The sequence below is a fragment of the Ambystoma mexicanum genome, chromosome 6p (assembly GCF_040938575.1).
Source record: "Ambystoma mexicanum isolate Mex_15411 chromosome 6p, UKY_AmexF1_1, whole genome shotgun sequence".
Taxonomy (NCBI): Eukaryota; Metazoa; Chordata; class Amphibia; order Caudata; family Ambystomatidae; genus Ambystoma; species Ambystoma mexicanum.
In genome coordinates this window covers 941,316,764-941,331,160 of record NC_090935.1, presented here as the reverse complement: position 1 = coordinate 941,331,160, position 14,397 = coordinate 941,316,764, and the positions used below count along the sequence as shown (strand labels likewise).

Below are 14,397 nucleotides of genomic sequence, written 5' to 3'. Positions count from 1 at the left end.
TATAGTTTGGAGGCCTGGCCCCTGAGGGCTGCAATCTTTAGTCCTTTGGATAGTATTGGGTTATCCTGGGGGAGTGAAGGGAAGTCGGGGAGTCTGGTCTTTAGTGTGCGTCACAGACCCGCATAATGTAGACAGCGAGAGGGCATACTCCGCAAGGATCCCAGCAGATTGGTCCTTTCTATGAAAGTGCCCTGTTCAAATATATCACGGATAGTATCCAGCCCGGCTTCGGCCCAGCGGTTCGCGGTGGCCATGTCTACCCGAGGAGAACCGGATAAGAAGTTCCAGAGGGTGAATCCACCATGAAAAGGCTACACATCACGAGTCTGTTTCCACATCTTGGTTAAGGCTATGGGCATGGTGCCAACAGGGTCGGCGGGTTTGAATCTGGTAGCGCCAGCAGGAAGGAATATGGTCCGGATATCGTAGTCACCTGCAGCGAGATGCTCCAGTCTGACGTGGGAGGGGGTGGGGGGGGAAATCGGCAGGCATACACCAGTACGACACAAGTGGGCTTGGGCAGCAATATAATAACCGTCGAAATTAGGAGCTCTGAATCCTCCTTTTGCAATTGGGGCAGTTAGTGGTGGTAGTTTTAGCCGAACCGCGCCAGAGAGCCACAAGAAAATATTGATGATTCGAGTGAGCATTGCGAAGAATTCACGGCCCGGCCCCATTGGGACATTCAGAAACCTGTAGAGTAATTGCGGTAGCACCACCATTTTAAGGATGGCAATCCTACCGGCCAGAATGATTGGCAGATTAGTCCAAAACGCGCATTTCTGACCCAGGGCAGCTAGCTATTTACCAAGGTTGGCGTTGTATAATGTAGCTGGATCACGAATGCCCACCACGCCCAGGTATGTGATATCAGTCTGGGCCCATGTGAATCTCTGGAGATTCGACTGCGGGGTGGTGGCTTCAGTCAGCAGGAATAGCATGGACTTGGGGCAATTTACCTGGAGGCCCGACAGCTTGCCGAAGTGAATAACATCCTCCAGTATGGGGGAGAGATTAAGATCAGGTTGTCGGATGAAAATAAGAGCATCGTCTGCATGTAGCGAGATGATCACTGATGGGCCCGCCAATCGTATGCCCCTGTGTGCATGTCTCTGGCATATCCTGTTGGCCAGGGGTTCAATGGCCAGGGCAAAGATTAATGGTGAAAAGGGGCAACCCTGTCTAGTGCCTCTTGCTATCGGGAAATGGATGAGCATAGATTGTCGGTGCAGACAATAGCAGAGGCGGATGAGTATAATAGTTTGACACAAGCTCTGAAACTGGGACCGAAGTTACATTTCTCGAGTACCTGCCATAAGTATCTCCATGAGACAGAATCAAAGGCCTTCTGCATATCTAAGGATGCTGCAACTGCTTGGATGTTGGGATCAATGCGAGTTAGGATGTTGAATAGCTGACGTAGGTTAAGGGAGCAAGGTAGATCGGCTTGGGATAAAACCTGATTGGTCTGGGTGTATGATGTAGTGCATGTATGGGGCCAGGCACATGGCTAATACTTTGGTGTAGATCTTAACGTCACAGTTAATGAGCGAGAGGGGGTGATAGGAGACACACTGTGGGAGGCTTACCCGGTTTGGGCAATACAGTAATTATCGCTTCACGGAGGGAGGGGGCAAGGCTCCAACAAGGCACGCTTCGTTCCACAAGGTCAGTAGTGGCGGGACAAGATGGGATTAGTAATGTTTGTAAAATTCGATCAGGAGTCCATCGGATCCCGAGGCCTTGCCCGGGGCCAACGAGTCGATGGCTTTAGATATTTCTTCAGACGTGACCGGGGCATCGAGGGCGTCCTCAGACACCGGGGAAAGAACCGAGAGAGGATGTCTGTCCAAAAACAATTATATGCCCGCTTCACTAGCCGTATCCGTGTTGGAGTAGTTTCTCGTAAAAGAACGGAATTCAGCATTCATTTCATGGGATGTCACAGCCGGAATGCTGTCAGTTCTCTTTATCGCTGGAATATGTGATGTACCATGATCAAGTCTAACCAACCTAGCGAGGACCCGACCAGAGCACTCGCTCTCCCCATATCGTCGTTCAGCCTGTGCAGAATCTAGGAATTTCAGTTCCCGCTCCGCATGTACACGGAACACATCTAACTCGGTGCCAATGTCTGCCAGTGTGTCATTTGCTTGTGTAGTGGCATACGGAATCTCGAGAGCAGCAAGTCTCACTTCACTCCTAGCAATGTTCCTTCTGATAGTCTTGAGGATCCCTGCCTCTTTAGAGATCGCCATACCCCTAATGTAAGCCTTGAAAGTCTCCCATAGGGTAGCTTGTGTTTGGACTGTGCCCGTGTTTAGACTAAAAAAGTCCTCTATGTTGGTGTCCAGTTCGGATGCAAATGCGATATCTAATAGGGAGTGCGGTTTGAGGCTCCATGAGTGAGTTGAGGGCTCATCTGTGGTTCACTTCAGGGAGATTGTTACTGGGTAGTGGTCCGAGTATGCCCTAGGAAGAACAGACATGTGATTAACAAACCTGACTATCGATGCGGGAGTGAAAATCATGCACAGAGGAATAAAAGGAGAACATTTGAGTATCAGGGTACAGCAGGCGCCATGGGTCAGTACCGCCGAATTGAGCTTGCAGTTCTATAATGTTTTTATCTGCTTTGGACAATTGACGGGGATTTGGAGCCCGATATATCACACTGGACATCAAGAATGGTATTGAAGCCCCCTACTCCCCCAGATTATTGGAACAAGTGGGAATTCAGCCAAAAGTAAGGAGAGTTGTGTATAGAAATCGGGATCGTCAATGTAGGGACCATAAATATTCAGCAATACAATGTCCTTGACCTTTAGTGACCCAAAGAGTAGGACATAGCTCCCCGCTCGGTCTATGTGTACTATCTTCTGTTGGAATTGAAGACTTTTATACACCTCAGTTTTGAGTGGAGTAAGCAGTGTAGTACCGTTGGTGCCCCAAGACTTCACAAATCCCTTGCTTGTGCCTGAGAGAGCATGTGTTTCCTGTAAAAAAGCAGGTTAATCTGGCGCCGTTCAATATAGAGTTGAAATTTCCTCATTTTGGCATAACTCCCCATCCCCCTGACATTCCAGCTCATGCATTGAACACCATCAGCCATCGAGACATTGGTAAGAGAGTTTCAGGTACAATTGATCTCGGCCAGGGAAGGGGATTCGGCGTCCCAGCCAGTAAGCATAAAATAGAGATTTCACCGATCTTGTCAGACAAATAAAGGATATTCGATGCTCCATCCGCTTGCCAAGTATTTTTTCAACTATAATTCGACTCCCACCCCTTCCCCTCCCCCACCACCCTCCCAATCAGAGAGGTGATGCCCAAATACAACTTAACCCCATAAAGAACAGGAGGCGACATTGCCTGGGGGGTTTAGCACCTTCCGAGCGGCAACGTAACCACATTTGGGTATTAACTAGATGTGTTGCAGTGCATGATGTGATGATAATTCAAAGGTAGAAACAAGTTGGATCAAAGTAGCAGGTCAGGGCCAGCAACATGCAGGATTACAACCAACGGAATCCTCCATCCAAAGGGCCAACCAGGGCCCAACCCAAAGTAGAAACTGAACAATAACATTGAATAGATTAATGACTGCCTCTGGGATGCCATCCCGGATGCAGGTCACTCGGGAAAGTGTTCCTCGATGAACTTGGATACCTCCTCAGGAATTGTAAAGAACAGGACTTGGTTAGAATGCTCGATCCTGAGTTTGGCAGGGTATGTTTGTTTGTTTGTTTGTTTATTTATTTATTTATTGTGCGCACCAGACCCTAGGGTAGCAGGGCGCAAGAGAACAAGGAGGTTTACAGCTTAGTTAACGTTTACAGGTTACAGATTAGTTAACGTTACAGGTTACAGGCATAGTGGACATTTCGAATCTGCAGGGTAGGGCAAGTGCAAGTGCAGATAAGGCGTAGCTAAACAGTCAAATCTATGGCGATCAAACAGTAAAAGCAGGTTAGTACAAACATTATAAGAAGACGTTACGTATAAAGTGACATACGCTATGTCGCATTCTCAATAAGCCATTTTATGGTGTTCTTTCTGAAGTTATTGAAGGTTTGGTCAGATCTGAGTGCAAGGGGTAGGGAGTTCCATAACTGTGCTGCCTTAACTGGGAAGCTGGAACCTCCAATGGTGGCTAGTTTGAATCTGGGCACTAGGAGGCAGTTGGGGCTGGCTGTCCTTGTGAGTCTCGTTGGATTTTTCCTGTTGAAGCGTTCTGAGAGGTATCGGGGAGCTTTGTTGTTTAGGCATTTGTGGATAAGGGACGCAGATTTAAGGTTGATTTTTTCTTGGGTGGAAAGCCATTTGTGTTTTCGTCTTATTTCTGAAATGTGTGCACTTCTGGGGATACTTAGGGCCGCTCTAAGTGCATTGTTTTGGAGCACTTGGATTCTGTGGATGATTTGTTTGGTAGTCCCTATGTAGAGGGCGTTGCAATAATCTAGTTTCGATAAAATGAGGGCTCTAGCTAGAATAAGACAGCTGTCCTCTGAAAGGAATGGTTTCCCAGCTCGTATTAACTTGCATGTATAGGCAGTGGATGATGACAGTGAGTTCACCTGTTTGGTGAAAGATAGTGTCGCATCAAGGTAAAAACCTAGGGTTTTTACTTCTCTGGCGACCTTGATAGTGTTGCCATCGATGATGAAGGCGGAGTAGTTTTGGTTAAGTTTGGAGATACGGGCTGCCGTGCCCAGGATGATGAGCTCTGTTTTGTCATCGTTCAAGCATAGGCCATGGTTGGCCATCCATGCCTGAACGATGCTGTAGACTCTATTCACCAGAGCCAGATCTTCGACGTAATCCCCAGTAAGTGGTAAGAGAATCTGAGTATCATCTGCATAGTTAGTGTAGGGGATACCCAGATTATCAAGATCGTCAAAGAGTGGCTTGGTGAAGATGTTATAGAGTGTCGGCGAGACGCAGGATCCCTGGGGCACTCCGCAGGTGATTGGGATAGGGTCTGCTGCCGCTGCGGGGGAGAACACCCTCATGGTCCTGTCACTAAGAAATGATTGAATCCAGACTATAGCCTCCTCTGAGAAGTGGGCAGCCGAGTTCAAGTGATTACATAGGACTTTATGGTCCACCAGATCAAAGGCGGCTGAGAGGTCTAGAAGGAGGAGGAGAGCTAGTTTTCCCTCGTCTCTGAGTGAATCTATTTGGGCTTTTAGGTCGATAAGGGCAGTCTCTGTGCCGTGTTGCGGACGGAAACCGGATTGGCGGGTGCCGAGGAGATGGTTCATCTCAAGGAAGTTCTGGATTTGGGTGTATGCTACCTTGTCTAATATTTTTAGTAGGAAGGGAACCGTGGTGATGGGCCTGTAGTTAGTAGGAATGTTGGGGTCCAATGTTTGCTTTTTTAGGAGGGGGAGTACCCAAGATTCCTTTAGATTGCGGGGGATGGTGCCCGTAGTAAAGGAGGCATTGATAAGTTTTGTGATAAAGGGGGCTAAATCCCTAGCCGCATCCTTGATCAGTTGTGCGGGGCATTGGTCGCCTTTGCAATTAGAAGGTTTGAGAGTCAAAATGGTCTTCTCTACCTCAATTACTGAGACCTTGGAGAAACGGAATTGGGTGGATTCTGGGTTGTTGGATGAGGGAATTTTGACTATCAGAGGTTGAGTTGGCAGAGAGGCTTTCTTTAGGGCAATTTTTGTTTGGAGGTTGGATACTTTGTTGGTTAGTGCCAGTTGTATGTCTGTGCACCAAGTTTTGTCTTTGATGGAGTCATCCTGTACTGTGATAGGAGTTTCCAATTCCTTTAGGATGGAGAATAACTCCTTCATGCTGGAGTTGGATTGGGAGATCCTATTATTATAGGTTTCTTGTTTGGCCAGGATGATGTCTCTTTTGTATTGCGAGGAGATGTTAATTAGGTTAGTTTTATTTTCAGCGGTCGGATGTCGGTTCCAAGCTGTTTCGCATTTTCTCTTCTGTAGTCTTAGGTTTTTTAGGTGGGGTGTAAACCATGAGTTCAAATGCTTTTTGGGTTTACTGATCCGAAGTTTAAATGGAGCAATACTGTCAAGAGCAGAGCACATGGCTGCGTTGAATGCATCCACTAGGATGCCTGGGTCGGAGTGGTCAGGTAGGGAATTTAGTTTGGGTAGGATGTGGGGCAGAATATTGTCGGCTGTGATGTTTTTCTTGTTTCTCGTTAAGGTGGGTGTGGCTGGCGTGGGTGTTAAGACTGTGGGTCTTTTGGTGTTGAGGGTGAAAGAGATAAGGTAATGGTCAGACCATATTTGGGGGGTGATGGCTGTTATAGAGGGGTAGCAGTTGTGACTGGCAATCCAGTCTAGTGTTCTTCCCTTGATATGTGTGGAAGTATTCACGAGCTGCGTGAAGCCTAGCACTGACAGAGTATTGCCTGTGGCAGTAGCATGATGGTCGTTGATATCGTTGAGCCCTAGATTGAAATCTCCTAGTACTAGTGTTTGGGAGGATTCTTTTAGCTTCTCAGAGATAACAGTGGTGATGTCTTCAGTGAAGGTGCTGACGGGGCCAGGGGGTCTATAGATAAGGTGGATATTTAGTGTTTGGGAGTTTGCAGTCGGTAATTTGATAGAGAGAAGCTCGCAGGATTTGAGGGAGGGTGTGGGTGTGATTCTCATAGAGAGATTAGATTTGGCGATAATTGCAATTCCTCCACCGCGCGAGTCTGGTCTGTCAGCTCTGAGAATGGTATAATTCTCTGGGACTGCCAGAGTGAGAGCCGGACCTGCTGCATCGTGGAGCCAAGATTCAGTAATGGCAATGAAGTCAAGGCTATTATCCCGTATGATATCTGCTATGTCAGTGGCATGGGCGACTAATGATCTGGCATTGATTAGAGCAGCTTTTAGTTCAGGTTCTAGCTGTGCTGTGAGCGGAGGTTTGGCTATAAGTTTATTGATTTTATGGTGTGGTTGGTGTCTGAGAGGGGCGGTGATTACCAGTGGTCGGCATATTTTGGGTCGGAGGTGTTCTAGGTTAATGTTATATTTAGTAATAGGTTCGAATATTTTAGGTAGTCGAGCCCGGAGTCTAAGCTTCCTTTGTTCTAAGTTGCAGGGTTTAGAGATGAGTTGTATGTGGGCACCAAGGCCCTCTGTAGGCAGAACTGTAGGCATGGTCGTGTAGATGATGGTAAGGATAATTGTCAGTTTGGAGAATTGTGCAAGGTGAACTGGGTTGGGCATGTGGAAGTACATACTGTTACTACTAGCTGAGCTAGGTGGGCTGGAATTAGTTGCCGTGGATGGATACGGGGCAGAGTTGGCAGAGTACAGTTCACAAATACTTAGCGAGATTAATGCAGCAGTGACGTACTAGTCTGAGAGTAGCAGTCAGATATTGGGCTAAGTGCGATGGTCAGATGTAGGTCTAAAAACCGAGGTCAGATACTGGGCTGAGAGTGATGGTACAGTGGTCTCTGGTATAACATTGAGTACTTAATTCCCAAGTCATGCAATCTTTTTTTGATGGCCAGAAAGGTTTTCCGCTCTTGCTGGATGGTCGTGGAGAAGTCCGGATAAAGGTGGACCCTGGGATCCAAAAAAGAAGTCACCCTTGAGCCTGGCAGCTCGCAACAAAGCGTCTGTCCCCGTAGTTTAATCCCCCTCGCTATTATGGGGCGGGAAAGGGCCCCAAGCTTGGGTTTCGCTGCCAAGGATCGATGAGCCCTCTAAATGGCAAATTGCAGAGACAGCTTCAGGGACTCCAGTAGAGATAACAACGTGCGCTCTATATAGTCTTCCATGGGGTCCTCTATGTTGTCTTCCGGGATACCAATAATGCAAATGTTGCGTCTAGAGCGTGATTTGAGATCTTCGTTCTTCTTGCTGATTTCCTGGACCCGCCTGGACAGGGCATTCACTTCAGAACGGAGGGCTCCAATATCATCCTAGGTTGTGCCCACTCTATTTTCCACCTCAATCACTCTGGAATCTGATCTGTCTTCTCGATGTGGGCCTTGATTGAGCATATACTCCCACTCATGTTGTCCAACTTAGAGTGTTGAGCGGTGAAGCCCTAGCGCATGTATTCAAGCATTTTTGACGACTAAGGGGCGTCTGAGGGTGCGGAAACCTCTTGCTCGGACTGCAGTTCGTCTGATTTTTGCGCTGTCTGTGTACATATTAATAGAAGACTGCTTTTTATTGACCCCCTTTGTCAGGATATCAAACGTTGTGCATACACCAAGGTGGTAAGACCCGCCCCACCGTGACCGGAGGGGGGGGTGGGGCGACCCTCACCACGATCCGAGGCAGCAGATACAGGATGTATGCCCTTCAATGGTTGCCAGCTGAGTCCAAGACACAACATGACGTGGTGCCACAGGGGGGTCCGAGCCGACCAAGTCAATTAAGGGGAGCCCACACCATCACACAGGCATAGGAGTGGTCTGTCCATTGCTGGATTGTGGCCTCCCATGCAGGTTCAAGAATGTGAAAAGTAAAACAGGAGAGTCAGTGCCGCTACTTACTATGCCAGACCAATAGTCTGCTTCAGCACAACAAGGACACAGCCTGCCAAGACTCCCAACACCTGTGAGCCAGCGCTAGCAGTAGTATGCAGGTAGAACCTCCGGCGCATTCAAGGAGTACTGCTCCCAGCCGTTCCCCCACGTGCCAGGTTGATGCATGCGCCCGCAGTAGGCAGGGTTTATGTAAGGAGAACAATGAAGGCTGACAGACAATGCATGTCCACGTCCTGCCGATGTGGACGCTTAATTATGAATTCCTGGAAGTATTGTGAGAATCCAGCTCGGGCATGCGTTTAGTTAGGAGACTAGAGGCCGTGCGGGGGGCCCTCCAGGTAAAAGGGGGACAAAGTCAGGCCTAGGTACCAGAGTGCCCGGCACGGCATATGGTCGTTGACACCACAGTCGCCACACGTTGCCCAAGAGCAGGCAGTCCTCTGCCCCCAGCGTGCTACAGTAGAAGGGGGCGAGGAAGTCCATATAACTTAGGAGGGTTTGTGGATCCCCTGCTTCTCATGTGCCGCTGCGCAGTATTTATGCACAGCGGGGCTCTCCCAACCCCCCCGCAGCGCTGCCGTTGCGGGTCCTACCTTGCCCAAGGATGCGTCGCGACATATGGTGAGCGGAGGGAGGGGAGCCACAGGAGCGCCAGGAAGCCGAGCAAGGCATCGGCACTTCAGTCTCCAGGTGCACACAGTTCGGTGACCTCCCGGCGGGCAGAGCTGCCCGGGAGATGGGCGCCCAGCGCCAGTCAGCGGGGGATCTCCAGGAGTCAGCAGCCACCCACCGAAGAGCCGCAGGCGTGATGGGGGTGCTGTCTCCAAGTGCCGGAGGGCTCAGCCGTGATAAACAAAGTGGCGACCAACCAGCATCCAACAGCTAGAGTGCTAGAGTCGCAATATGACCCTTGAGCCGTGCCCCGGGCAGAGCAGCACAGGCGAGGCATGCGGCCAGGGCAGTGATGCCCCTCCCCCACCAGGCCCGCAAAGCCTCGCCTCTGGATTGTGGTATGAGCAGCGCTGCGTGGAGCTGAGGCCCGTATCCTTGCAGGGGAGTCCCGTGGCGATCTTTGAGCAGCCGTAGCTCCCAGGTTTACTGCCTCCCAAAGCTGCAAATTGGCTAGTGCCTGCAGGGGTGGGAGATATAGAGTTCGGCCCAAGATAATCAGGATTTATTGCAGCGCAGCAGGTCGTTTGCGGAATAGGATCTTCCCCAACGTGGAGCCCAACGTTCAGGCGCCCATTCTCATTGAGCGCAACAGCGCCCCCACTTGTGATGGGGTTTTGATTGAAGGTTCAACATTTACACAAGAAGCAATCTGTCTCTTCAGAATGTCATCAGTCAAGTCAGGGCTACCCGAGAGATTCATTGATATGTTGGATTCATTAGAGGATTGTGGTGTGGTTGACTTCAGTCGTAGCCCACCGAACAGGTGAAGAATCAATTCAGATGGATAAAAACAGCCCAAAGCCTCAAGTATTTTCTTACTGATAGTAAGTGGGGTAAACCGAGACTGTGGACCATCGAAGAGCAAGTTCTCGCCATTCCAAAGTGCCTGCATTGATTGTCTAATATTAATGCCATCAAAAACAGTAATTCAGTTTTTGGAGGCTGAAAACCAGGCCTTGCAATCTGGTAAACCCAATCTCTAACTATCATTAGCCTCATTTAGTGTTTTCATTCATTATCTCTGGTATTTCATTTATTCTGCATGCATCATAAAATGCGACAAATACATAAAATACAGTTCATAAACAATTCATCACACATTGCATTGTCACAATGAAAATGAAAAAAAGTCTTTCTTAGCTTCCTTCATATTGTTAGGTGTACATCAGTGTACTTGCCATTAATGCATATTACAAAATAAAATACCATAGCTCAACACATTAAATAGACCATTAAGTTACTGATCAAGTTAGAGGTTTAAGAAAATCTGTTTAGACTAAATCAGATCCACTTTTCCCTGCAAATCCATGCCCTATACAGCCGCCATATAGTTAAGGTGAGTCGGACTCTCATAGGAACCCTCGAGGACGGATTTGGCAGAAATTTTGATGTCAATTAAAGACGCACTGTCCTCCCACCCCCCCGAATGCAAAGGTTGGTAATGATTTGTTGTTAAATAAAAGTTACTAAGAAAAATAAATAAAAGTTGCCGCCTACTTCCCATTACTTTTCCCCAGACACAAAATTACAATTTTTGCTGGACCGCACAGCCAAAACCGCTGAACGCAACTGGATCAAGGCCGTAACATCTTGGGAACTAATCGTTGACTTGAGGCCGTTTGCAGTTATTTCACCCAGTAGTTTTTTAAAATATTTGATTGAGAGAGAAAGGGGTGCCCCTTCTCCAAAATAAATATATCTCGGGTAAATTGCAGAGAAGCCGGGTGTTTATAAATAAAACAGCCGTCATCTTTGTTTTTGCTTGATGCAAGAGATAGCCGCGGCTATAGCCAAGGGTATCCAAAAATAAAACGAAGGAAAAAAGCCATTTGCTGGTCCAAAAGCATGCAAATGTTATTACCCTTCCCTGGTTAACTGTTAAAAAGGATCTAGATCATTGGCACACTCAGCACTTTTCCTGATTTGTGAAAATGGCTGTTATTTAGATGAATGTTCTCCCACGGTTTTTGTACGTTTTCCAGTCAGTTCCTGTTCCTGACCCTAGGTGGACATTGGGGGTGTGACACCCTGCTGCTGAAATTTCTGTGGTGCGGGATCACCTACGGTCAACAAGCACACTTTATACACCCCCAAGATCCTTGGAGGTCCATCCTTTCTGAAGCTTTTTAATTATTAGCAAATTAGACCACTGTTCGATTGGGTACAGAGGGACACTGAGAAGATTTAGGTGTCCGTGGAGAAGCTGCTGGCAGGATGACACCGATAGACCCAACCATGGCCACCAAGTAGGGGCGCAGGCACTCTAGGTTAACCCCATTACTACATTACTAGGGCCTCTCTTTAGGTGTGGGATAAAGTGGGAAAATTGGTGGGGGTGTGCTCCTTCCCATCACCTTTTACCCTGCTAATTCATAATGATCAATTCCCCCCAGGCAAATTTGATGGCGGCTTCACGGAATAAGCAAGGTGGGAGACCTTTTTGCAAAGGGGAAAATATGATCATCTGAGGAGTGCACGAGGGTGGGGGCTCACACAGAGTGACTGCTTTCGATACCTCCATGCTAGGCATTGGATGCTCCACCCCTCCAATTGCGTTGTCTGTGACCAGGGAGCTAACCCCCTTGGAGTTGATTTTCCAGGAATCGGCAGATGTTAAGGGGTTAATATAAAGACTGTATAGGGCAATTAATTCACGCAGTCTCGGACAGGAGGTCCTACTGGGCTGGCTGGGAGAGGGCGATAGCTCCAGAGGAATAGGATCAGGTATACAGAGGGGGCAACCACACATTCATTGTGCCTGCATCTGGCGGAAACTGAAGCCAAAACACTGACAAGATGGTATATAGCCCCTTCCTTATTGCATCGGTTGCACTCTGCCACCTCAGAGCTGTGTTGGAGGGGATGCAGAATGGAAGGCACCCTGTTGCATATTCTTTGGGGTGGTCCAGAAATGCAAGACTTTTGGCTAGAGGCCAGGTACAAATTGAAGGACATCATGGGGGTGGAGATTCCTGGAGACCCCCTACTCTGTATTCTGGGCCTTTATAATTTGCTAAAACTGTGTACAACTAAAGTTGGTGGCACAGCTGCTACGGGTGACCAAACTCACTATCCATCTCTGGAAGCAACCTGAGTCACCCTCTACAAATATGTGGTTGGATAAAGCTTGGAACAATCTTGCTATGGAAAAACTCACTGCCAACATGAGAAGCTCTCTCCTGACATTTACAGCTGTCTGTGCTCCGTTTTTGAAGTATGTGCAAAAGGAACTCAACTCTTTGACATGCCCAACACGATTGAGAGCCCTTAACCTGTATAAACTGCCCTAGACTGTGTTACCCGATTTACTATGGTTCATCCGCATTCTCGAATATTGGCTGAATTTACGTCATGATACCCGAATGTACTCTCAGATGGAGGGAGGAGGAGGAGTATTGGAGGGGGGGGTGGGTGAAGTGGGAAACAATGTTTTATAAAGCTATGTTAAACGTTATAGTTGAATGCCGGATGCTGCGGAGGTGGCGGAAAACATCTAAAAATTAATACAATCCTACCTTTAAAAAAAAAATGCAAATGCCATCAGTCTAGAGGTGGGGGAGGTAAAAGGCCACCAAGTGAAATTTGAGAGTTCGAGGGGTCTAGGGATTGAGTTTGCAACACAAAGCTTTTCTGTAGCCTCGGCAATGGACAGAATAGATGCAAATAGCTGACATTTAAAAGCAAATTGGGTCACAGTAACAGTGTGCGTTGTGGGGGGAATAGGAGAGGGCCATCACAGGTGTCTGGGGAGCAGGCATAGAGGAGGGGGACACTTGGTGAGTCCCTGATGGGGGGGGGGCGGGGGGGCAGTAAAGCATTTTTTTTCCAGAAATTATTCCGATATACGTGGCTATAATAGGACTACAGATAGCCGAGGGTATCTGTAGTTCTGTACCCATGGTACAGAAAAAAAGTGTTTTTCTTCAAAAATAGATATTATTACAGCTACAGTGACGGTGGGGGTGAAAAATCACTGGCCATGGACCATAGGCATCCGGGGTCTCCTATCGAGGCAGTAACCTGGATAAACTCTGCTTAACTTCAAAGCGAGGAAGGGGCCAGCCTCCTCAGGTCATGTGGCCTAATAAATTAGCTGAATTTACAAGACGATTGAGCAACATAGCCTGAGGGGTCCCGCCCCTTCCTTGCTTTGAAGCTAAGCAGGTTTGGTCCTGGTTACTGCATGGATGGGAGACAGTCCACAGTCCTGGATGCCATATGTTTTCTTAGTTTTAAATATCGTATAACACATTAAGAAAAAACATGGCATCTGCATTATTTTTTTTTTAAACCGTGCTACTGTCAGTCCTTGAAAGTCTTGCACTCCGACCATTTTTTTGCCATTTGCTGAATTGCATTCTGGTATTAGTAGCCTCCCAGTCAACATAGGGGGAATAATTCCACAATTGTACACTTTTTGTGCTTAAAATAGTCTATATGGATTTATATATTTGAGTGACACTATGGTATGTATACTTTTCAAGTTATCTTTAAAAATCAGAGTATTGTTGAACGTCAGACAAGGGGGTGAGGAGGGGAAATAATGAGAGGACAAGTAATTCATGGGTATTTGTCCATTATGTGGGAGCAGAGTTTGCAATCCTGGACACCTGTGCAGTTATTTGCCCCTGATTGTGGCTGTTTTTCAGGGCACAAGCAAAGAACACATGTGAGAGGACAGCCTAACTTTTTCAGAGGGCGGACACGAGCCCATTTTTATTTTAGGTTGGCAAACTCGCTCAAGTATTTGGTTACTCCGGTTGTCATGTTCCAAGTGCACATGCTTACCCACAAGACGACAAGTAGTTGTTTCATACTGAAATTTTGTTTTCCAGGGAATATTTCACTACAGATTCATGGGTTTAAAAGGTGAGCACCTTTTTTTATTTTGTCAGCATATTTATTGGGACATTTCCTCTCTGAGGTTATTTTTCTGGTGTTCATTTTTTTTTTTAAAGTCCAATTCCATTTTGTCTTGCACACTTGGTTCTAAGGAGAAAGTAAATTGAACTACATTTGTATATTTCACTAAGATATATGTTCAGCTTTTGATTTTCACTATGGGGGCAAAAGTACCAGGGCATATGCTATTCTTGTAGCCAGTCATGTTTTCACTTTTGCATGCTGCTTAAATACAGTAAATTAGGGTCGTGCAACATATCACAACAGTCACCAAGAGACCGCTAAATGGCAGAGTGTGTGATCCTTGGCAAATAATTTAAGCTCACTGTGCATTGCCTAAA

General features: G+C 47.3%; 1 protein-coding gene across 2 annotated transcripts in view; it reads right to left on the bottom strand.

Moving 5' to 3' along the window:
- The window catches only part of DMXL1 (Dmx like 1), a 1,868,248-nt gene that overhangs the window by 1,299,467 nt on the left and 554,384 nt on the right, over nucleotides 1-14,397 (bottom strand). The window lies entirely within an intron of this gene.